At 36.7% G+C, this 24747-nt stretch overlaps 1 long non-coding RNA gene across 1 annotated transcript in view; it reads left to right on the top strand.

The window, feature by feature from the left end:
- LOC142050058 (uncharacterized) overlaps positions 1-24113 on the top strand; it is a 68666-nt gene extending 44553 nt beyond the window's left edge. The window contains exons 3-4 of the long non-coding RNA XR_012657905.1: positions 22609-22777; positions 23856-24113. This is a non-coding gene — a long non-coding RNA (uncharacterized LOC142050058). The remainder of the gene's footprint in view (positions 1-22608; positions 22778-23855) is intronic.
- Positions 24114-24747: the final 634 nt, after the last annotated feature.

The following is a 24747-nucleotide window of genomic DNA, read 5'->3' on the forward strand; positions in this document are numbered from 1 at the left end:
AGCAGGTGATTATGTAAAACATGCTGCTTACATGAATTGTAACACTTCCCCATTTGCTGTTGTCATGCCATGTCCTTCCAAACCTGAGTACCTAGTCCTGTTGCAACTCTTCTCTGAAAGCAATGCCAAGGCAAAATTAAAAACCAAGACACAGTTGCTTTTCCCTCTTCTCTGCCTCCTTAATAGGGAGGGCTGGCCTCAGCCACGCCAAAAAGTGGAGAAGAGTCACATACCTTAAAACAGTACAAAGAGTTTGGGAGCACACGCTCTGTTGCCCCTCCCAGCCAACACTTGGGCTTTATGGCACCCTGTGGTAAACCCATGCTTAATACATCATGATTTGGCCTCCAGGTCACTCGAACACCCTACAGTATAACCTGTTTTATTCCTAATATTTTCCTTATAATTCTTCATATAATCTGACCTGCCTTTGCTAGTCCTGTGTTGCAGAGCAAAAAAAACTGGGAGAGGAAGTTACCTGTTACAGTGCTGCGCAGCTGGGCTATGCATGGGGGAGGCGTGATCCTTTTTGTATCAGCTGAGCATCTGGTACGTACGTTTGAATCCATGTTTCAGCCTGTTCCTCTGTCCCTACTGTGCTCCTAAGTCAGCAGTTAACTACCTCAATGTTGTAATATCCACAGAGGGAGGAATTTATATCGTGTATTCTGCTGGTTACTTCTAGCTTAATTATTTTCTGTTCTAAATCTCTGTTTGAGGAAATGACTTGGAGAATCAGCTTCAGCATATGAGCAGTAAGAATACAGACTGAATCTGGATGGCAGTAAGTATTAACTGCAGACAGAAGCCATTTAATTGACATATTTCCTTTGTATAGGATCTGTTTTGTCCACATTTTGACACCACAGAATATGCCTGGTTTGTTACTGTTTGCTTTGTTAGCAATAATTTTTGAAAAATTGCTAGATGGTAAGATGTCATTTCGAGCTAAGAGACTATCCAGTTTTAAATGAATATTGTTTCATGAAGAAATGTGCTCATGATAGCTTATTTCAGAGTATGTATAACAATTTTGTCAAACAACAATATATCACAAGTAACTGCTTTTGAAGAACTACAGTTGATATTAACAAAATTATTATTCCAACATAATTTTTTCTTAAATTCAAAAACAAACCATACTTAATATATTTACCAACTGCCTTATTTCAACAGGTATAAAAATCAACTTTTCACTTGTAGAAGCAGTAAGGTTCAGCTCAAATTATAACATAAGTAGTATCAATCTAAGTCATTTTGGACAAGAATTAGTGTTTCAAAACAGTAGTACCACTATTGACACTGTGTCGTGCTCTCTGTGACAGAGGATGGAGTCCTTCTTCAGAAAAACATAAAACAAAATAGTCAGAAAGTCACTATTCTTCTATAGGTGATCATGCATCCTTCAGTTAGGGCCATGTTTGCAGGACTGTGTTGGGAATTTTTGTTTTGATGGTGAGCAAATGAAAGCAAGAGCTCTGCAAGCCCTTTACCTACAGTGAGCCTGGGAAAGTTTCTTGGGACTTTAATCTCTACCTGCAGCAATTAATCCTCACCCTCTGTGAAGGCATGACAGGGAACCAGTATGGAGTTAGTGTCCTTGCCCTTACTCCTACTGTCCAATTCTTACTATCATATTTGGAAGTTGGTGACCTATACAGTATAGAACAGACTGGTAGAGTTCAAAACTCAGTGTTCATATCAATTCATATCATATAGAATGAAGGATCATGTTTGCTTTTATCTATGAACTATGTATTGTGGGTAAACTATGGAAAAAAACTACAGCAGCAGTTGATTTCATCACTGTTAAGTCGGTGCTATCAAAGAAAGAAGAAGATAACCAAGTTCGTGAATTGTTGAAAAGGGCTATTTGAAAGATGACCTCCCAGAATCTTCTTGTTTGGAGGGGGCAGGAACCTGTGCTGTCCTTGAAAAGGTTTAGATATGTAGGTAAGGGAAAAGAATTCAAAATAATACATGGGACAGAGGTGGCCAAATAGTAAAATAGCAACTCCAATAGCACTGAATCTTTTCAAAAGCTCAAAATCCTGAGTCTGCTTCTGAAAAATGTCAGGCTGATAAGTCTGAATGAATTATCTGTTGGAGATTCATTTAGAAAGCAAACCTAAGTCACTGTAATGTGGTTAGAAAATGTACCGGCCTCTCAGAAGGCATAGAAAGCATAAAAAGGAGAAGTGAGTTGCTTTTTTTTACTTCTTTATTTGCAGCATTGACCTTGAAAAGAAAAGGTGCATAGAACAAATCATGGAGTGCTATTAATATCTTAGGAATATTTCTCAATGTAACAGTAAATGACTAAATGTGTTTATGCCGCCACCAGGCTTAATCCTAGAGCAATCTGGTGTCTCTGATTTTTAACCTAATATGATCCCTTTTCCTTCAACATTTATAGCCCTTTGAATTATGTACTGGTGTAAAGATTATAAGCTAGAAACATAGAAGCACAAAATAAGGGTAATTTATTAGTATATTTTGTCTACCTATTTAAGAACTTAATTCCACATATTCTGTAGAAGTGTTCTGTAAAAAACTTGTTCAGGGCATTATCTATCATATTACGTACATGCTGAATCCTTAGCAGCTTGGACTGTGAATGTACTAATGCTTAGACCTTCAAAAAACAATGTCAAATTAAAAAAAAAAAAAAAAATCTAAAATTTACAGTTCAGTCTATTTTCATAAAATAATTAGTAAACATTAGTTTGAATCATTGCTAGAAAAAAATCTGTTCCAAGTTAAGCTGATGGTAGGTTGGATGCTTCAGCAAATGTCTGGATACTGACTGTGTAATAAGTTTTTACCTTTCCAATGCATTTCAATCCAGTTACAGGGATGAACATTGTTTTGCTGGAAAATGAAGCAGGAATGGTTATTCTTTTCATAATGTTGATGTTACTACTCACTTTTTGTGCTCTAGGAAATGCCAGCAATGAATACAGGGAGTCTCTGTGTGCCTAGAAGGTATGATGTTAGTTGGAAAAGGAAGCCAGAGTAAATTGCTTTACTTAAGGATTGGAGACTCTGATAGCTGTAAGAAAAAAACCAAAGTATTGGACAGTTAATATGGAAAGCTGTGTAGCAGAAAAAAGCCTGTGATCTTTTAAGTAAGGCATTATCCACAAAATTTTAAAATACAAGAAGGAAAAAGTCATTGTGGGATTACTTATGCTGTGGTCTGCTTACACGCTAAGTAGTCTTGCGAGATTATCTTTCACAGTATTTCCTGTGCAGAAGCGAGGCATCTTCCAGGGTTTAGCTCTTGATCACTCCCGCAGAGGAGCAATTAATGAAAGAATGAGGAATAGCTTAGTGGATAGGATGTAAGATAAGGATTCAGTTTTTCAGAAAATCTTGGCCCAGTTCCCAGCCCTATTACAGACTGTAGCCTTGCAGAAATAATTTAATTATTTTATGCCTCAGCTTTCTATCTATTTTAGTACCTACATACCCCAGAAGCATCAAAAGGTAAACTCTGTTAGCTGCTGGAAAGGGAAGATCTCAGGCACTAAGGTGCCAAGGCTGATGGGAATCTTGATAACTAGGTAAGGACATGAGTAGTTGGTTGAGGTGGTCAGGTTGCTGAATGAAAACACTACCTACCCTTCACCCGTCCGCCCACACAGGCTAATCTCATGTGTTCTCCTACAAGCATCCTCCAAGGCCATGGTATACAGCTACTCTGAATGGTCCCTGGGACTGCTAGCAGGTCCTGACGCAGCACTGTCAATACCATTAAACTGTTACCATACTTTAACTCATGGAAAATAGCACCCTATGAAACAACTCCTGAGCACATTTGGGTAACTAGGTTGTTCTGTGGACCACTCCAGTGGGCAGTTTGCTTTGCCTTCCTCCTCTGGAAGCAGAAGACCTCACTGGTGAAGACATGGGCTGTGATGTCCCAGCTGGGCTTGACATCCAGCATCTGTTCTTAACTAGACTTCATTAATTTCCTAGCTGTGGTCTTTAAACCAGCATTGGCTGGGACCTTGCTCCCTAAATGCTAGTGTTTTCTGATGTGATGTGGTGTTTTCATGCCTCTTTCAGAGTCACAGATTGTAGCCTTACCAAAATTAGTTGAAATAATACAAGTAAGTCTTGATGATCTTAATCCTCCTGACCAGAATTTGTATCTGGTGACATTAACAGGAATGAAAGCTTTTAGGGTTCTCTTCCAGTGGTCTAACCTTCTTGTATGTTTCTTTCCCAAAACTATTGGTCTTATTTCCTGTTACCAAGACTGCCACATGTAATTGCAAGAGGGGAGAAAATTGCCAGCATAGATAAAGAAGATGATATTCTGATTTCCTTTAGCGAGAATAATGAGAATAACTGTAAATGGGAAACCAGAGAGAAGGAATCCCCACAACAAATGTGGTCCTTGTTAATATTACTGGTACATGGTAGAAGTTTCATTGTAATATAGTTAGGAAAAACCATTGCAGACTCAAAGAGATTCCAAAACATTTAACAGTACTTGAAAATGAGTGACAAATACACAATTATTTTGTATACATTGGCCTCTAGCTCACCCCAGGTTGCTGTTTTATATGCCATAACAAAGACAGAAAAAATAGATTAGACTTAGAAGCTGTATAAGCCTTTACATATTCCCTTTCTTTTACTAGCATCTTAAGATTTTTTTTTCTGTGTGGGCTGATGTAGGTGCCTGCTTATGTCTAACCCTTTTATAGTGCTTTGTCCTCATACAAATAATCATGAAAGCACATCAAATAATAACAGCAGGGGAATTACTATGCTGCCAAAAGGTTCCCATTAAGCAGCTAGAGTGTAGTCATCATTGTAATCGTTTTGAGATGTTGAATATAGTTAAACCATCTAGCTCAGCTCCTCTGAAATCTCTGAAGCTTTTCTCCTAAGGGTAAAGGAGCTTCCCACTATAAATAAGGACCAGTAAAGTGTACTGGAATAAAAAATCCATCTGTGTTGTTGCATGCACATGCACCTATATGTATGTGTATGAAATGAAATAGCTATTTTTTTAAAGGTGTAAATATTTCAGTGCTTTCTTTTTTTACTTCAAGGTTTTGTTTATTCTTCAAGGTGAAAATGTGGAATGTAACAAGAAAGGGACATCTTTAACCTTCAGCCTTTCTCCTGGATTTTCATTGTGCCTCCAAATGCAGTTCTATGTAGAAATACTTAATAGAGTAGAGGATGTTAAGCATTCCAGGTGATATTTGTAGTTAACTGAATTAGTGTAGCAAATTGTCTTCCTGTTTTATGCCTTGTTGCAACCATATGTAAAATTGAATTATATGATTCTATCTCGCAGACATGCAGTGAGACTGAAAATATAATTTTGACTCCCTTTAAAGAAGGGAAATTACCTAAATGTGCCAAATGCTATGTGAGTGCTGGTGTTAAATCAGTGTATTTTGTCCTTGGCCTCTGATTCCTAGTGTTATTTGCAGAGACAGCTGCATTTGTCAGTCTCTGCCTGGAGAATAATAAAATTTTCTTAATTTCTGCTTCGCGAAAACTTTGTGACTCTCATTTTCCAGTAAAGGTCTCCTTTTTTTTTTTCTTTTTTATTTTTACCCTCTGTCTCCATTGTTTGTCCCTATTAGCTACCTTTTCTTTTTAAGCTTTGCCTCCAAACTACCCAAATTCCTTTCTCCAAAAGTCTGTTCAGACTTCAGGACATATTTTGAATCTAAGGCTATTCCAGTTCTCCAGATCTTCCTTTGACCTTCTGACAACAGTGTTGCAGATTTACCTCTGGCTGATTTCCTCAAGTCCTTCACACTTATTCCACATAGAGGTGAAGTATGTGTTGGGGAAAGGAAAGCATACATACAGTATGTCAGCTACACTTTAAAACCATCTGAGGTAGGTAGCATTTATGCTAAGGCACTGTGAAAATGTACAGAGATCAGATACAGTATGTCTCAGACAGTGTTATCTGTTCTCTGTGTTAAATGGTTTTGTATTCACATATTAGTCAGCCTGCAGATATAGGGACAATTCCCTCTGCATTTTTCATACATACTTCTGACGTGCCCTCCAAGTTATGTCTGGTCTCTTTAGTGCTTAAAACACATAATGGAAAGAAATATATTGTCAAGAGATGAGCCTGTAATGTCTACACTTCACCATAATGCATGTGGCATCTGTTCCCACCTTTTAGAAGGTGTTTTGGTGAGCCATATATTTCATAGAATATACCACAGAGTGCTTACTGTGAAATATTTTGATGAGGCATTAAGCAGCCATTGTAGAAACACATGAATGGAGAGAAGTGTAAATGAACAGCGTAAGTGTACAATGTCGCATCCTTAATTTTTATTTTATCAACAATACTGACAGTTTATAAAAGTTGTTGTGGTCACAAATATGTACTATAATTCCACTATGTTACTAGAGTGGAATTCCAGTCTAGTGGAATTGAGCTTCTTCAGAAAATGTACATAATTTATTTGCTGGAATCACAAAGGTATGTAATTTGGCTGTTCCCAGGGTAGTGACTATAGTTCTGAAATCACAATTAAAACAAAAATAGTAAAGGTGTTGGGAGGTAAATTATTTTGTTCTGTATCCACATTGTTTTACTACTGTATTTTTAGCATGATGTCATGTACATCTAGAAGAGGAGAATGAGAAAAATAAGAACAAGCTCTTTGATTTTGCAACTTAGTAAATCCTTGCTCAGCTGAGTGACACATCCTTTTGGTCCACTGAGTGACTGAGAAACCTGACTTGCAACAAGGTTTTCAAGATCATGTTCTTATGTTGTCATGAGAGGCACTGATTTTTTTGATTTTCCTTTTGTTCACTGGGCACAGGGAGGGTTTGCAACAGTCATCCTCAAGCATCTAACATTATACACCCATGTTAGGACCCTAATTGCTCTTAAACAGTATTTTATTTAGGAAAGAGAAAAAACGAGGTGCATTCAGACTGTAATTCAGAACTGCATGGTGCTGATTAGCCCTTTCAAAGTTACCACCCCTCTGCAGTCACATTACAGGTAGCCCAGAGTGCGTGAGGTTCCTGGCTTTGGTGTCTCAGACAGGTGCTTAAGGTTGGGTTATGTGAATTGCCTTTTTGTGTCTGCTCCTGCCTTCCGTGATAGCATTAGGAATCCTTTTGTTCATTTGAACAAACATAAAAAGAGTGCTCTCTCTCTTTCTCTCCTCTATCCATCCCATAAGCAGAGTTTAAGAAATACCTTGAATTTCATGGCCTATTTTTTTCTGCAATTCAAATTAGCCTTTTTTTAAACCTCGGTACTTTCAACTATTGCTACAGAAATGACAGTGTTTCTTTTTTGAAAACTCATTAGTAATGTTTTGAAACACTCTGTTTACAAAAGCTTTCCTCTTATCCATTAAAACAAACGAATGACTTATCAAGTTTCAGAATACTTGTAAGGTGAGCTTTACAGATCCCATTAAATGTTAAAAGCTGTTTGCAAGAACAGTGTGCCTGTCTTCAAGCTCACAGTGTGCTTTCCCCAGATCTTCAGATTTGTGAGATGCACCAACAAAATGCAGAAAAAGGAATGTCCTAATCTGAAATAGGTAAGTCTAAAGGTGAAATTCTAAGACTCGTTGTTTTAACTGTCTGGCATTACCAACAAAGTTCAGGAAGGTTGAGAATATAATACAGGAAAAAATGGACTGAAGTACAGAAAAGATTAAGTGAGATAACTCTACAGTCATGACCCCTGTATATAATAAAAATGTTTTCTGGGCAAAATTAACACTGCTGTTGGATGTACATGTAAAGATTGACTGCAGATATATACAGCAGTGTAATTTTTGTCCACTCTAACTTTTCTACTGCTTGATTAAAAGACTAGACATTTCCCCTTGAGATTCACTCCTCTGCCTAATGTGCTGTAATTGCAACAGAGTTCTTGGTACAGCAGCAATGAGCACTATTCTGTAATAAATTTAGGTCACTGCAGAGTTCATCATGTAGTCCATGGCAACAGAAGATAAAGCACTGGTTAGTTCATCTCTAGCTTTTAGCTGCAGTGTCACTGATTCTCCTGTCTAATGATATTAATAGAGCTAAACGTAGGCAAATTGTCCAAGTACGAAGGTCTCTTCCTTCCTACTGCATGTGTAATATTTCAGCAAGCAAAAACATGATGTAACAGCATAATAACAGAAATGTGAACTAGAAGAATTCTTAGCCAAGAAAAGAACAGTCACATTTTACCTTGGAGCATTCCTTTCCTGTTACTGTATAATCTCTCAGATCAATATTTTTGAAATCCTTTTGTTTTTACAAACCCTTACACTTATATCTTATTTCTCTAGTGAAAAGCAGATGGAAATTGTGCAAGGCTTTCAGAAGTGTTGATTGCAGTTGTGAAGTATTTGGAATTAATTCAGGCAGCACTTTGCTACATGAAGAGTTTTTCTCTGCCTGCTTACTTACTTGACCTTGCAATTGAGAATATTTTATTCATTGAGCTTGTTTGCAAGGTGGCCATTCAGATTACACCCTAGCTGCAGGCCATTTGTAAGTTTTTTTCACTTCAAGGTTTTTTAAATTTTATTGCTTCACCAGCTGATCTACTCAAACACCTACCTCACCTCAAATGCGTATCTCTCGTCTCATACTGCATCATGAGTATCAGTAGGATTGAAATCCTGTACCCTGGCTTGCATAAAACTGTGCAGAACTAACTTTTTCTTCACTTAAGTATGTATTTTAATCTCTTACTGTTGCTGATGGTGATGCTTGTTGATTACCACATCTCCCATGAAAGGACTGAGAGAAAAGTTCAAAGCGTTGAAGCATAAACATAAAGGAGTGGGATCTGAAAAAAAGCTGGGGTGGGGAGTATGACTTGAGTTTAACTTTAACATATATTACACTTAGAACTGGGAACAATGAACTACAGTGGACTGCAGAAGTTGGACACACGTTTTTTTAGTTTTGAAGATCTTAGCCTTAAGAGTCTGAAATATTTTTGAATAGTTCAGTAATAGTTGTATGCAGTGCCATATAAATCTCTTGTAGTTGTGAATGTCATGAACAATGGCAAAAAGAGCATCTTACAAGAATACAGAAAGCAGAAAGATGTGAGTAAAATGTCTACCAAAATAAGGGCATCAAGTTGTAGCTGTCTTAGTGCTCTGATCTGTGGCAGAAACCAAGTATTGAGTCTGCAAGGTTAGGATCCATGTTTTGAAGGGAACCTAGGGAAGATAGAAGTTTCTCACTCGTAACCTGTAAGTTCTTAAGCATGCATGATATCATCTGGAATTCCCTTGTTAAACTTTTTCCATGTAAGTTCCTAAGATGGAGCTCTTTTTAATCCATAAATCGATTTCTGTTTGAGTATCTTGCTCAACACCTCAAAGACAAAGTCCAAATCGTTACTTGTATGGTGTTATATGACCAATGGCCTACTATACTAATCTTTTCTTGGCAGGTTTCGCTAATTACTCTTCAGTTTTCAGATTCTTTTGTTTATAGCAGAGCACTTCTGAAACATATGGATCCTAATATTCATTACATATACACTATCTTTAGTGAACTCAGTGAAGCTGCAAAAATTTGTACCAACTAATGAGCTGATCCATGTTTTACACAGTTTTTGCTTATGGAAAAAGGTTAAGGTTTTTAAGACACTAGAAAAGCCCATTGAATAGTCTATGAAGTGGTGTTTATTTCGGAGTGTGTGTGGAAAAATATACTTTTGAAAGAGAAATAATGAATTAAATTACAGTTTTGTTTATACCTTCTTGAAATGATTTATATGGTGTAGAAAAGAGACACAAAGGGAAATTTGAAAGACCTTTCAAACCTCTATATTTTCAGACCTTTCCACCAAATACAGCTCTGACCTGAATCTGCAGCCATATGATTCAAGTAACCCCTATTTAAAACAATACTGAACCGATTATGGCTCCTAGGTTTGATTCCAGTTCTGTGGTGTGTCAATAACTTTGAGTGAAGTTGGTGAAAGGTACTAAGATCTTGCTGAGATAGTCTCAGATCACAGGCTTTCCATGTCATGTCACTTTTGATTTTCACTTTTAAGAGTACAGAGTAACTGCTTTAATATGGCTTTTCCATTCTTACCTTATATGCTTCCCTTATCTTTCTACAACATTTATGATAAGATCTTTCTTTCAGGACTGATTTCCCTTGCACTCCAGCTGTGCGTACAGCTCTGTTCTTAGATTCCCTTTTTCCAGATGCCTCTGCTGTCAATTTACTCCTGTTTTCACTCACTGAGGTTTTTCCCCAAGTAAGGATACTATTACAGACCTCAAGATTCATCTTTAGATAACTTGTCCCCAGCAGTCATTACCATTTCAGTCTTGTTTTTATTATGAGATTAAAAGCAAAACAGAACTTTCTTGTTTCAGCTGTAGTTTTATGGCTAAATCTCCATGATTTTCTTGAGTGCCTTCGATCTGTTGTGGAATTTGCTTCTCACAACAGACAAGCAGCTCTAATGTCAGATGACAAGGCCCTGCTGATCATCTCCAGGTTTCTAACTTAATGTCAGACTGAATTTTTAAGATCCTTGCAAGATAATAATCAACAGAGTCTATAATTCAAGTTCTTAAAATAGGCATAGTTTCAGGATAGTCATTCAGTATAGATTTTTAGGGATACAAACTTTTAAGGAAAATTTTACTTTCTGATTCAAGGTAGTTGACAACTCATAAATTGGAGACAGACTCACATATAATGAAGTCTTCATAAGGCCCCACTACTAGAATATAGAAGATTAATGATAAACTTTGGAATTTAATATCCTAGTGCCTTATCCACTATCATGATAGAATGAAAAGAGATTACAGTTGGACAAACAGTACTGAAAGAAGATTAAGTTTGTGACATTATCCTAACTGAAAAAAGTAATTGATTTTTGATAGATGTTTTATTGCTGATGGAAGTTATGATTTTATGAAATAAGGAAGGAAAACTTCACTTAAGACAGGCAGCCTTACAGAAAATCATCTGGGTATTTAATCTGGAGTTTTAGAAGTTTTACGTAGTTAAACCTGTTTTACCGGTTTAAATTTAAAAGGGATTCAAGCCTTTTAGAATGATGAACAAAAGCTGAGTTACCATATTCTTCTGTGTCACAGCAGAAAGTTTCTGAAGTTTTTTGGGCTTACATATCTGAGATGTTTCTGGAAGCCTGAAATGAAATTACTACCTGCAGAGAGAGCCTGTAGTTTTTCTTTTAAGAAACCTTGAAGATGGCCAGAATCCAGCTTTCCAAACTAGCTGTCTAAAGGATGACAAGTTTACACAAAGGTTCTCACCAAATTGTGGGAAATGGGGAAAAAAATTAAACACTTGATGGCCAAGTGCTTCCTATGAACCTGCAGAGATTTCAGGATTTTGATATGTGCTGGGATTAACTGGAATAACTGAGTTAAAGTGTAATAGAATTTTACTAAATGCATATTCTTTTTCATTTCTTTTTCCCAACATAGTGTGATCACTGTTAAAGTACAAATGTTCATCAATATTCACTGAAGTCCCTGAGTTACTAAGCGCTTATTTTATACTTACAGTAAGATTAATTTTTATTTTTGATTTTCAGAGAATACTGAATCCGAATGGATAGTAAATGTTATCAACATACGGTCATGTAACACATTGTTATTTTTAAATATAAATTGCATAAATAACTGAAATACAAAAGAAAATTTGTTTTCAGTTAGCATGTTCTGACCATACCTGTTGTGTCTTTTACCTGGGTATATCACACCCCAAATAATAAATATCCTGTAATAATAAATGTCCTGTAACAAATAGTCTGATCATCACTGGGAACTGGTATAAAGTTCATGGCTTAACCTGCCTTTACAAAAATATTGACTTTGGGAAATAGTTGCACCCATAAGCTGGTAAGAAAATCTGCTCTTCCAGCATTTCTCACAGGGTTTTCAGCAACATGTGCTTTTGTTTCTTTCAGTATTTCATCACTGCTTTCTCTTTTGACCAATTTACCCTTCTGAGCAATCAACATATGCTTAGGATTCAAACCTCAAGCTTAGTACCAAATTTAGAAGAAAAAGAACAAGTGGATCTGAAGTTTATATCTATTAGGCAAAAAATACAGGGATCATTAGCAACAGAAGTGGATGTCTGTCTTGCATCCTTTGTAGGAAGAGAAAATGGTTTATTTGTTGGCTTTACACTGTAAACTGATAGACTTGATCTCTGACATCAGTCAGTAGAAGATTCCACTAATCTACAAAACCTGGGTTCAAACCTCATTGCCAAATAATTGCCCATAATTTTTGTAAGAAATGTAGACAAATCATGATTGACACATCTCTCCATACCTCTCTCTCTCTCTTTCTCCTACCCTACACAATTACCAACCAAGATAAACATTCCCTGCAGGCAGGAAAGAGAATCTACTATCAATATTTTGATGATCCATTGATGCAGGTCCTATCTGATTGAGCTTTATGCTTGTTCACTTGGAATGTAACACTTGGTGACCTTGAAATATGAGCATTAAAGACAGGATGCCTTATCTCGCTGCATGTCACTGTCACCAAATAAAGCTTCTGTTACAGGTGCTTTGAAATGAGCTGGTGGTGAAAAGAGAACTTCTACTGTTAAACCTACCTTAACACAAAGTCTGTGTTATTTATTTACGGTGTTACATGAATCATCTGCACTTTCTGTGATAAGCCCAGGGCTGTGTGTCTTTCATTTCAGCTGACATTTTGCTGTCATTTGCCAGGCTAAGTAACTACTATGCAATCACTCCAAGCTGATGCATGGTCATTGTTTTGCACGAAATGGATATTTAACTCAACTGAAAGACCTTTTTGAAGAATGTAATTTGACAAAATAAATTTTTGCTCCTATATGAGAAATCAAGTAGGTCTGTACCAAATACACTTTTTGTGAAAGCTAAAAGGATTTCTGCAGAGAAATTGACAAACTATTTTACTTCTGTGCACAAAGTAAAAAAAATTTATTAGTTTTGAGCAAAAAAGATTTCTCAGGGTACTGAGTGCTTTTATTTGGGATTATATATTCTTAGCCTCACCTGATGTTTGAGAGCTGTGTCTTTGTAAAGACAAAGAGCTGTCAGTTACATACTTTTGGATGTGTTAAAAAGGATCTAATAAAATGCCATTCTTCTCTGCCTTGTATTTGTTGTTGTTTTTTATTTTGTTCCAGAGATTCAATTCTGAATCACAAGGCCAGTTCTTGAAAAAGCTTACTGCATTTCACGATTATTTAGCTTGCTTGATCGTGCACTACAATGATAGAATCACTGGGTATGTTGTACTTAGGGTAATTTAGCATTTTTGTCTCTCTAACTGTAAAAGGCAGAAAGTTGAGCACAATTCAAGGATAAGGAGTTTTGCATGCAGTTGTTCAGCTGCTGAGAGAATTTGCTGACAGGTTTGCCTGGCTGTTTATACTCCTATTTGAGGAAAAAATAAATAATGATAATGCAAGCCATACAAAAATGGACTGGAATTGTCCACAACTGTCAAGCTACTGCTAGTTAGAGATTTAGAGACTGCTGGTTAATAATATATGAGCTTCTTATGCAGTACACTATGTGACTTTCATTTTCCTGTTCATGGAGCATATCAAATACAAGGTGTTACTTGTGGGTCTGGAGAGGTTTTTTCCCACTTTTTTTCTCTTCCAATTTTTCATTAAATAGCTGATGTGTTATACAGAATTGAGAGGGGGAAACACAAATAATTCTAGACTGAGAAAATGCCATCATGGAATTCATCATCACTTTGTGACATTTGCTGTCCTTTTATTAAACTGCCTGGCATTTCATGAAACCATACCCGGACTAACTGTACTTTCATAAACTGTTGTTTTCCCCTATTAAATGATTTGCTAGTGTTTTCCATGCAGGAATGTCAACATGTTCAACAAACTTTAATGACTAAAGGTTTGAAATCCACCCTGATGTAGAGTCAAAAGTATCTTCTCTGTCCCCACCTTAGTCTGAGACACAGTAATTAATGGCAGGACTATGGGCATCCTATCGAGTTAAAACTGATGTTGAAGGGCTTTAATGATGTTGAACGGAGTCAGGATTGTTTCAGTCTAGTGCTTTAGTTTAAAAAACCCCAAACATCTTGCCTTTTGTTACAAAGATTTCTCCCCTCTCTCCTCCAGTTTTTAGTCTTCAGTTAATGTAAATTTGCAAAGGTGGATCCAGTAGTGTCTTCGCCTGAATCACATTTATTTTCACCTCCCAACAGGATGTTTTCTGTTATTCAGCTCCAGTGTTACAGTTCACTGAAGGTCACGTTCCCTTGCAGAAAGCCAGCATCGGTAGATTTTTATAGCACTGTTGCACGGGGCAGACTTTGGGGTAAGGTCCCCTTAGGAAGGGAGAGGCAGAGAACAGCAGCACCATAATGAATGTGCAAATGCACACAAATCCTACAGGCTGATCTGCTGCCTCATCCCCTGCCCTTTTTCAGATCTGACCCAGAGGACTGACACACTATGGGTAAAGCAGCCCCAAGCACACCAGTTCCTAGCGCTGTGTGCAAGCTGAAGGAAGGTTGTGCACACCTCATCTCTACGGCCATGCCACCTGATGTCTAGTTCCCAGCACCTCCTCCTGTACTTTCATCCGGTCCTTCAGGACTCCCTGGAGGCCTGGCTTTTGGTTTGGTTTATTAAAATGACTTTCCTGGAGGCATTTCTATGGAAAGATGCACATTGGACTCTTCCCATTAGGACAAGTTTTACAGCATATTTTCTGACCCTAGAATTTACATGAAAATCTCAAGATATTAGTTTCTTGGGAACAGATTATGGATGTTAACACCAGTCTGTGGTGAAAGTGATAGTCATTTGTCAGTTGTATAAAAAAGAAATGTGAGGCAAACAATCTTATGCGCTTGCTATCTTGTCAAAAATAATTGGCTCATTAATCTTAGCTATATTAATTTATTAGTATTATGAAGGTCAAATGCAAGAAGGTCCTTTTGGGTTTTCATCAAATTAAACTCAACTTTCTCTATATTTACCAGAGTTTCTTTCTCTCTAAAAATAAAATTTCAATAGCACCTTTAGCAACTAATTAGGGAGAATAACCAGGGATCTAGTGAGAGATAGAGTAAACAAAGAGACACACAGCAACAGAATAAATAAACTCTACCAACACACTTCTCGTGTACATCCCTAATATTAGTTTCCTGTGAAAATAAAACTTGTTTATGAGACTAATATTATCAGATCACCTTGTAAATACAGATGTACTTATGACACCTATATGGATATAATCTGAGGAAAGGAAAGCAAGAAAAATCACAGCTGAATTTTGGAATAAATAAAGTTTTCACTGGTTTACTGTATTCAGCCAGTTATCTCTCACACACACATGCGCCCTATTGGATTTGCTGGATGAGACACAATACATGACTTTCCAGTGTTTGTAACTCATTTTTCCATGATGTGTTTCCAGAATCGTGGTTTTGGGAATTTCTGTGATTTGTAAAAATATAGAAAAACTGTCCTAAGTTAGAAATCTTAGTATTTGTTGTACCTTGCCTTGCCGACAGTGATTGTCTTGGACTCCAGGTTATCCACTGAGCAAGACTGCACTTGAGGAAATGCAGAACTTTAACACGTATCTCCAAAGCCATTAACTCTCTATCAAACTTCATACAATGTGTAGACATTGTTCTAACTTCACAAAATAGTTGACAAAATATCAAGATAAAGAACTTGTAAGAAGTTTCAGTACAGTAAAGAGAAATGGGTAACATAATAGCTGCTTAGAGGATAAAGAGTAGGCAGCCAACACAGAAGTTCGTAGATGTAAAAATTTAATTTTAGGTAGCCTATTGCCATTTTAGTTGCTTACAGAGTCTACAGTTTACTCCTAGTCCATACAGCAGCATTTTTGCTTGTATGGTTTTACATTTTCTTCTTGTCCTCTTTCCAACCACATGATGTTAGATATTCTGAATATTTTAGTAACCTGTTTTTGCCATTCATAAGCAAGTTGTCAATTCCCTTAAAAAAATTGTCTAGGACAGATACTTCTTTGCCTCCTGAGACTTAAAAAATAACTTAGGCTCACTGCATGTATACTTGTTATTTCAAGACTATCTTCACTTGCAGCCATCAAAATTGGTGATTTTGCCTGATGTTTCAGAAATCTAAGTCCGCCACATGCAGTTTCAGAAATCCCAGTCTATTTGAACCTTTATTCCAGCACATTTGGCTCATACAGTTTCTTGAACTTAGTTTTGGTTTTGCTTTCAACAGCAATATATGCCATCTACCCATAGGTTAGAGTGAACCTTATTATCTTCCACTCAGTCTAGATAACATGGGCCAGGAGAGACAAGCAGGCATGGTCATGCAGGAAGAGAATCAAAATGAAAACGCAGAATGAAGGGTGTACTTCGTTCATGAAACAATACTTGTTTAAGTGTGACTGTGCCTGCATTTCACTGTGTTGATTTACCACTGTACAAGAAGCGCCACAGAGCTGTAAAAGCTTAACTACCAACGCATGTGCACACCAGAAGTCTCACTGTGAGCTTATTGGTCTTACTGAAACTGTTCCTTAAAGGTGACTGGCACTTAAAAAACATTTCCAAACTGTCTCTGGTGTTTTTTTACATGTGGCCAAAGGAGGTGTATACCTACACTGCACAGTGTGCTGTTGCATAAAAATTCCTTAAATACTCTAAAACTGGTGTCCCCTTGAAGCCAATAAATTGAAAGAAATTGCCCAGAATCATCTGTACAGACTCTCATCTTATACAAGTCTAAAAAGAATTTCACCTTACCAGTTTTTGTAATATTGCTTATAATACAACTCAATCTTATTTTTTTCATTAGTTTTCTCCGGCAGGTTTCTGAACCATTGTTACTTAATTGCTTTGGCCTACCTAGTTCCCCAGATGCTGCAACCTATCACTTTCATCATTTCATATCTATTTTGTACTTTTTCAGACCATGACAAACAATCAAACCTATCCAGCTAAACATATGTGTGGAGAGTTCTCAAGAACAGCCTACCACAATTAAAATACTACGTGACTCAGGCTCATGGATGGAAGATGAAATGTGTAGAACCACTCTATCCTGTCAGTGTGTGCTGTCCTCACTATCTTTTTCTTCTTAAGCTCAATAAATCTCTACTCACACACTTTTCCTTGGTACAAATTGTAAATCTATAGGACTTGTCTAACTAATGTAAGGGATCTTTCCCTTGCCCAGAGCAGCAGAGGCCTGGGAGAGTTCAAAACTGGCTTTAAAGCTATATTTGCCTCCTCTTAACATGTGTGTGGCAACTTCAGAAACACGAATTTTCTTTCATGTTGAGAATTTGGAATGCTACCATCTGTTACCTACAGGTAATTATATGTCTGCTCTTTTTTCATCTCAAATATAAGATATTCCATTTTGTACCTATATAGGGTGAAATGGAGGTTATGCTTGTGCCCAGTTACTTTGAAATTAGATAGGTATCAATCCACAATATTTCTGTGCAGTGTTATGAATTTTTTTAAACAGATTGCTACTGAAAAGAGGTTGAGCATTGCTCATGACTATGTCTTGAAACCAAAGGGCATCTCTTTCCTCACCACAACCAGAGGGTCTGTGGCAGGATAAAAAAGAAAAAAAGAGACTTTTCAATTTCCTCCCATTGTGACATTCCTTCTGGTTTTCTCACTGACAGATAAGACACTGCAACCTAGCCTATCTAAGTGAGTCTTAAACGCAGCTTGGGAAGTATGTTCACAACAGTGCACTGTCTGACTTGTCACACTCTAGATTAACTCTTCTACTCCTGTGGGCACCAGGGAAGCATGTGTTCTGAATAAGTATGACAACACAAAATTAATCCCATTTCTATAGCTTTACTCAGTTTTTACAGTTTAATATTCTGAAATGACGGATGTACTGTCGCCTGGAACATGTGTTCCCTTTAAGAAAGATGCTGGTGCAAAGTGTCCTGTTGGGACTGATAATAAGACTCGTAGCCTTTACATGATCTGTTTTTTAACTTAGAGTTGTGGGTTTGCCATTCGGTCAGTATAATTCTTTTTTATGTGGAATTTATAGGGCCAGTGTGAATGTTGTAGTCAATGATCCTTATTAAGTTAGTAGATTAACTTGGAGTAGAATAAAAGTATAAAATAACTAAGAAGTAAAAATTTACAGAAGGAATATTTGGTGCTGCGTGGCCTCAATATTTCCACATCTAGCAAAACTATCTTCAGCTTTCAAATAAGTGCTTTAGTTCATAATTTTTTCTGTATGGTTTGCCATTCCAGTTAGGCAGTTTTTTGTAATTGCTAACTTTGCAGCAGTTTCTAGTTGGTCATAGACTATTGAAAAATAAACATTTTTGAAAATTACGTCTCCTGTAGATAACTACAGAGATATCGTTACATAGATAACTCCTATACAGATAGAGGGACTAAGATACATCGAAATATTTCTGTCACAGCTCTTTGAGGTTTTCTTCTCTTACACTTCTTCATATGCAGATACAGCTTGTGCACCTTTCCACTGAATGTACACTGGCTGAGGCTGGTATAAAATCAAACTGGGAAAAAATGTAATATATTACAAGTAGGCTTCATTCCCTACATAATTTATCGCAAAGGTTTTGCATGTAAAGGAAAATTAGCCTGGTGTCTTTCTGTTAGATCTGTTAAAGGACAATAATAAAATGTATTTCTGCCAGCATTGTTTCACAGCTTGTATTTGCTCAGAAATGCTGTTCTATTAGCACATATTCGCTCAGTCTGTGAGACTATCACCTGTCCATTGCCAGTTTTACTTTAATTCTCTATTTGTCGTTCACTGTGATATAAAAGCCACTTGTCTGTCTTTTTTGTTTTGGCTTCGTTTTTGGTTTTATGTTTGTGGAGAACCGAATAAATATATTTTTTTCTTCACTCCTCATAAATAGCTTGCAGAGTGATGCACGATTTACTAGCTTGCATTGTGGCTGTTCATGTATTGCTATTCAGTGATCCAAGGGACAGGGCACCACAACAGTAACTTTGCTTCTATTCCTATTAATCATCATGGGATACAAATAGTAGCTGGTAGCATTTCTTAAAATTAAGTTGAACTACTCTGGTTCAGTTAGTTTTTGAAACTTTTATAAAATGCTGTGGTAATATCAGTGTCCTCAACAAATTCTGCCTCTTCTAAGTTTCCTTTCTGCTTAAATAGGGGTGATATTTCTTCTTTCCCATCACAAAAAGTTGTGCTTTAATGGGCCAAAGTGGCTACAATAATACATCTGTTCATTATTGCAAAGAGAAAAACCTGTATGTAGATTCAGAGACATGGCTGGAAATGTGAGCAAGAGGCATCTTGTTTTATTTACAGTGACATGTAGACAGCAGGCAGCCAGCCAACTTGGTTATTTCTGTTCATATTTATTACCACATGCTATAGCACTGCAGCTGATTTCCAAACCTCTTGGCATTTTGTGTAACACAGGTTCTGGATAGAGCAAGTAAGTCATTAATATTATGGGAGGATATTTCTTTGATGACTTTTATTATGTAAAGGTTCTGTGGAAAGCACTAAATGTTAAGATGATAGAATTCCCCATCTCCTGCCCTTTCATCTTACCTGAATCCAAACTTCCTCTAACAAAAAATATTGCAATAAATTGCATAAGGCGCTGCCTTGTCTTTGCTATCTTCCAAAAACTTTCTCTTTCCCAATGCAAACAGCAATTTTCAGCCTGCTCCACCCCAGCCCCCACACTGATTTGTCTTTTATTAAAAGACCTTTTATTCACCTCTTGTGATGATGTTACCAAAAAAATGAAGAAGACACGCACAATAATACGTGGCCGTTGGTGCCAAGGCTCATTGTCCTGTGTTGTTGATGATACAGCCACTGCCCTTTCCCTTACTGTACCAAGTGCTGTTAAGCTGGCAGCCTACAGAATTAATTTCTTGCTCTCCAACTTCTCTGCTTCCACCATTTACACACTTTCTCCTCAAGAAGCGAGAAGAAAAAAAATGCAGAATTTAATTAATTTTTAAATGAATTTTTCTACCCATTGTTAAATGATTCATATAAATGCTGATGGCTATTCTTAAATGCTTTACTCTTGCTCTCCTCTTAGTTACTGCAGAGCAGTCCATCCAATCCTTTTAAGTGTGACTTATTCACTAAAAGCATTTCCTGTAGCCTAAAAATATCTACGGCTCAGCTTTTTCCACATCTTATCTGTGCTGTTCTGCTTTTCTTTTGGCTTTTAATCGATGTGTCCTTAAGTAAAGGACAATATTTACATCCTGTGTGTTAACTGAAATACTGATTTAAAAGCTGAAACAGATATTCTGTTAGGGTACATGCATGAGCAGGTGCAACCTTAATGAGAAATCAGTGTGCTGACCCCACCCAGTACTGGAGATATGATGGGAGTGAGACCCCTTGTCCAGCTTGCAGCACCAGGCAACCCCTTGAACACCTGCACTGGAATGACAGGACTGGCTCTATGCCCCGCCCCCAAACTGGCCTTGCTCATGAAGAAAGACACCAGCCTTCTATTGCTCTCTTGCCATGGTAATAGCATGACTGAGGACTCAGGAAAATATGAATGATACAAGCTAGTGCCTTTGTGGTGTTGAGGCTGAAGAATGAATGGAGAAGCTAAACCTTTTTTAGCTCCATACTTTCCTACAAATCTATGCCAGGCTACACACAGACAACGGAAAAAGCTGTGACTTCTGTTAAGGAAAAAGATACATATCCCATAGGATCCTCTCAAAAAAAGGCACGGGCCTTTTCCCTCTCTTATTATTTGCCAGTGAAGACCATCTTTTACATGAAGTATGTACAGCTGGAATAGGATTTTTCAGGTATGATAAGGATTATCCTAAAACTGCTCCCATCAAAGGCGGTAGTAAAACTGCTACTTTTGACAGTGCCAACAATTTAGGCCAATTCCAAGAACGGTGGTAATCTTATCTTTGGACTAGCTAGGTGTTTGTTTTTGTTCATGTCCTTGGAGGATAATAACATCTGTTTGTTGTTTTACTTGAAAATAATGTCTAAGAGAAAGAGTATTCTTGCCACCTTTTCATATTATAATTTTTACTATTAAATGTTCGTTAGTGGAGCATTTTGATATGGAAGTTTTTTCCTAATCTTCCCTCACTTTGCGTAAATACCCTCATAAAATAGTTGTCATTACCCAATCTTCTCTCTTTTTAGTTTTTACATAATACGAAACACTCTGTGCTGTGCATTTCTAGGAACAAAGCTCACCCATTCTTCACATACTGTATTGTTTTCAATGAATCAGGTATTTACAGTGCAACCCAAGAGAGTAATGGTTTTTCTGACTATTTGCAATGCTGTTCTCCTAGTGCCTTAATAAAGATGAACAGTGTTTAACTGCCAGGCATCAGAGATCTCTTTATTTTAATTAGCAAGGGTGCTTTTCCTATCATTTTCCTTGGAACAAAATATATCCTGGAAGATTCCTTACACTGCTCCCCTAGGTGTTGATTTGGAGTGAATTAAAGAAAACATATTGTGAAAGGTGAATAGCTAGGGAAAAAAAATAAGGTCTATCATTAAACAATATAAATGTTTCAGCCTTTTACTCTATCAAACCTTAGGGCAATGTCTTTTCAATGTCATGCTTTAGTAAAAGTCTTTTTAGCCCGTGCATGTCTTTCTAAACAAGACAGACAAAAGCTTTTATTTTAAAAGCAAACAGCTAAGTGATTTGCTGTACACTTGCCATGAATAGTAACGAGTAGATTTGTGGTGTGTTCCTCTTTTTAATTAGCACATTGCTATAACCCGACTGCTGTTGTTGCTGTATGGATGAGTACTGTCTTATTACAATGCGTCTAGAGGATACCACTTGCAGCAGTTTATGAAACAAGATAGAAAAAAATACCATAGAGTGTTCTTGGGATTGGTTTAAAATACTTCAATGTTTTACTCTTTTTTTGTGGAAAAAATTGGCTGTTAAAGCTCTGAGTAAATCCAATTGTAGGTATTGTGCTGTATAAAAATAACTTTAAATAAATTTCTGTAAACTTATTTGGGAAAGGGTTAATTTCCAGAGCTGGAATATAAATATGTGTATATGTTGTTTTAAAAATAAAAGCATTGTTAGACTGAGTTCTCTTGTTACAAACCATTTCTCTATGTCTTAAATATAATTAAGTTTTAGAGTGTCATAGTTGAATAAGATGGAAAAGATAATTTTTTTAAATCACATTTTTTATATATTTATCTGAGGTACTGGTTTAAATGTTTTTCAAAATTCTCACAGTTGTTCTAGACAGAGCAGAATTTTAAAGTAGTAACATTAAAGTAGAAAAGAATTATGGCTAGATCTGAATGAAAGAGAGAATGGAGATTTACCAGAAATTTTGTCAGAAGTTTCAGGCAATGAAAGAATAAAAAAAAAGAAAAGGTTGGCAGAAGGGAACCTGTATTTCGTTATCACAGCTGCACTTCTAATGGAGATTCATGAAAATATCCTCTCCAAGATAATACATACCATACTTATTACATAAAAAAAATCATAAAAATATATCCAAGAAAAAATAGAATGGCTAAATCAATTGTAAATGTCTTTTGTTGCTGCAGATTTCAGAAATATTCCATTTGAAGGCTTCTAGCCAAATTTATTCATGATGTCTTCACACTCAGGGGAAGTTCAGGATTTTCTCCTAGAGTTTTAACACATGGGCGTAGAGGACATCTGTCACCTCTGAGGTTGCTTGCCCCAGAAATACTCTGCCCTGCCCTGTGGAAGGTAAATGTCAGTGTGTGTCCATATAAGGGTCACTGAAAGCAGGAAAAGGGACATGTAAATGGTTGTTGCTGGTTTTTCATTTTTGCGAAGCTGGTAGTGGATCCTCACTAAAAAGGTGTATAAAGCATCTCTGTTACTGCACAAGGAATGTGACCTCCTGAGTTATGATTGACAGCAAAGTACCTAAGAGAGAAACCAGGCTTTTAAAACAAATTCCTGTGAAAATATCAGGACTGTCCTAATACTTACAGTGTGCTGGATACTGTCCAGAGTGAACAGAAATGAGGCTGTCTCATGACCTGCACTCTCTAAATCATGGTTAAATGTTAATGCAAATACTTTTGTCAATAAATAATACAGAAAGATTTTAGAGATATTTGCAGTACTTTGCTCTGGAATTCCTATTTTTTGAAGTGACTTATTGGTCTTCAACAAGTTCCACGGCAGAAGAGTCAGGAAGTATTTGCTGTATTATTCACAGTTGGGATTTTTTTTAATTTTTTTAAATGAGAGAAATTGGAAGTTCACCTTTTAAAAGCATCAGATTAGTAGGATAAGCAGTTAGGCAAACAGGAAACTCCTAACAGTAAACGGGATTTTTTCCGACATTATATGAACTCCAAAAGCCCATATTGTTTTTTTGAGACATATATATGTGCAGTCATTCATAAAGTGTAGAAGTGAAAAGAGTGGACACACGTTCTTGGTTCTATGCAGTATAAATGAGTGCAAAAATATGATGGCTATTATATATATATATGTAAATTTCTGTATTTATATATTTACACATAGCTATGTATATACAGACATGGATTTCTTTTAAAGGTAGTTAGTAATCCTACATGCTGCTTTTTTGAAGGCGGCTAGATTTTTGGACGGTACTGTTCTGGTCACCAGATTACACATTGGTTTTGGATACCTTGTTCAAACGTACAGAAGGAAACAAAGCATGTTAATGCACTAGCTGAGAACTAATAGTTACTCATTAGTAGTGAAGCCTTAATTGAATTTACAAACTGTGAGTAATGAAATGTTTCTAAATCCTTTCATATTCTAACATATTGTTTATCTATGGCAGGTATGTTGCAGAAAAATTACCCATCATATGACATTAAAACCACTTCATGGGATTTTGTATCCAATTACCTGGAAAATCAAGAGTTCAAATATAGTGCCTGAGAAAGGACTAAGAAAGAGGAAATTGTTAAATTATGCAATTATATTAAGAATTAACAACTGTAAAATAAATTTGAAATTACTTAAACACCTGTGTGACCTTTTCTGTAAAAACTATATATATGTACATATTTATATAGAATATATGTAAAATAAATGTAATAATTACGATGTCTGTTTTCTATTGACTGTCAAAGTTTGCTAGATGATGTGAATCGAATACTTCCTCTAATAAGATAACATGCATTTCTAATCCTTCATGAGTGAAAAGTGTTGATATTTAAGCTGCCATCACATTAAACTGCCTTTGACCAAGGAGAAAAGTTATCCAAAGGTGGTTCTAGAGGTGGATAAGAGGCTAGAAAAAGTTCCACATTTGGGAAAAAGGAGGAAAATATGGGCTTTGCTAGCTGGTTCTCAAAAAAATAAAACTTTCTGGTGCTTCTTGGAGGTTTCAGATAGATGCCCGAGAAGGATAATGAGCAGGAAATGGACTGTGCAGTCAAGCTGAACGATAAGTGAATATTTCACATAGATTTTGCCTTGCCGTACATCATGTATCCATATAATTTGTTGGTACAACTAAAACATACAGCACGCATACTGAAGTATAAGTCTGACTTCTCTGCCACAAAGTACATTACAGTGTGTAGACACAGACAGCATAATGTGTCTGAAATTCTTCCAGAACTTGCTTTTCACAGCACTTCGCCTACAGCTGTAATTGATAGTGCACCACAGTGATGTGACACCTTTCCTGAAAGGCTTTTTGTGGAATACATCTGCTGTACAGT

This window comes from Phalacrocorax aristotelis, chromosome Z, assembly GCF_949628215.1.
Source record: "Phalacrocorax aristotelis chromosome Z, bGulAri2.1, whole genome shotgun sequence".
In the NCBI taxonomy this organism is placed as follows: Eukaryota; Metazoa; Chordata; class Aves; order Suliformes; family Phalacrocoracidae; genus Phalacrocorax; species Phalacrocorax aristotelis.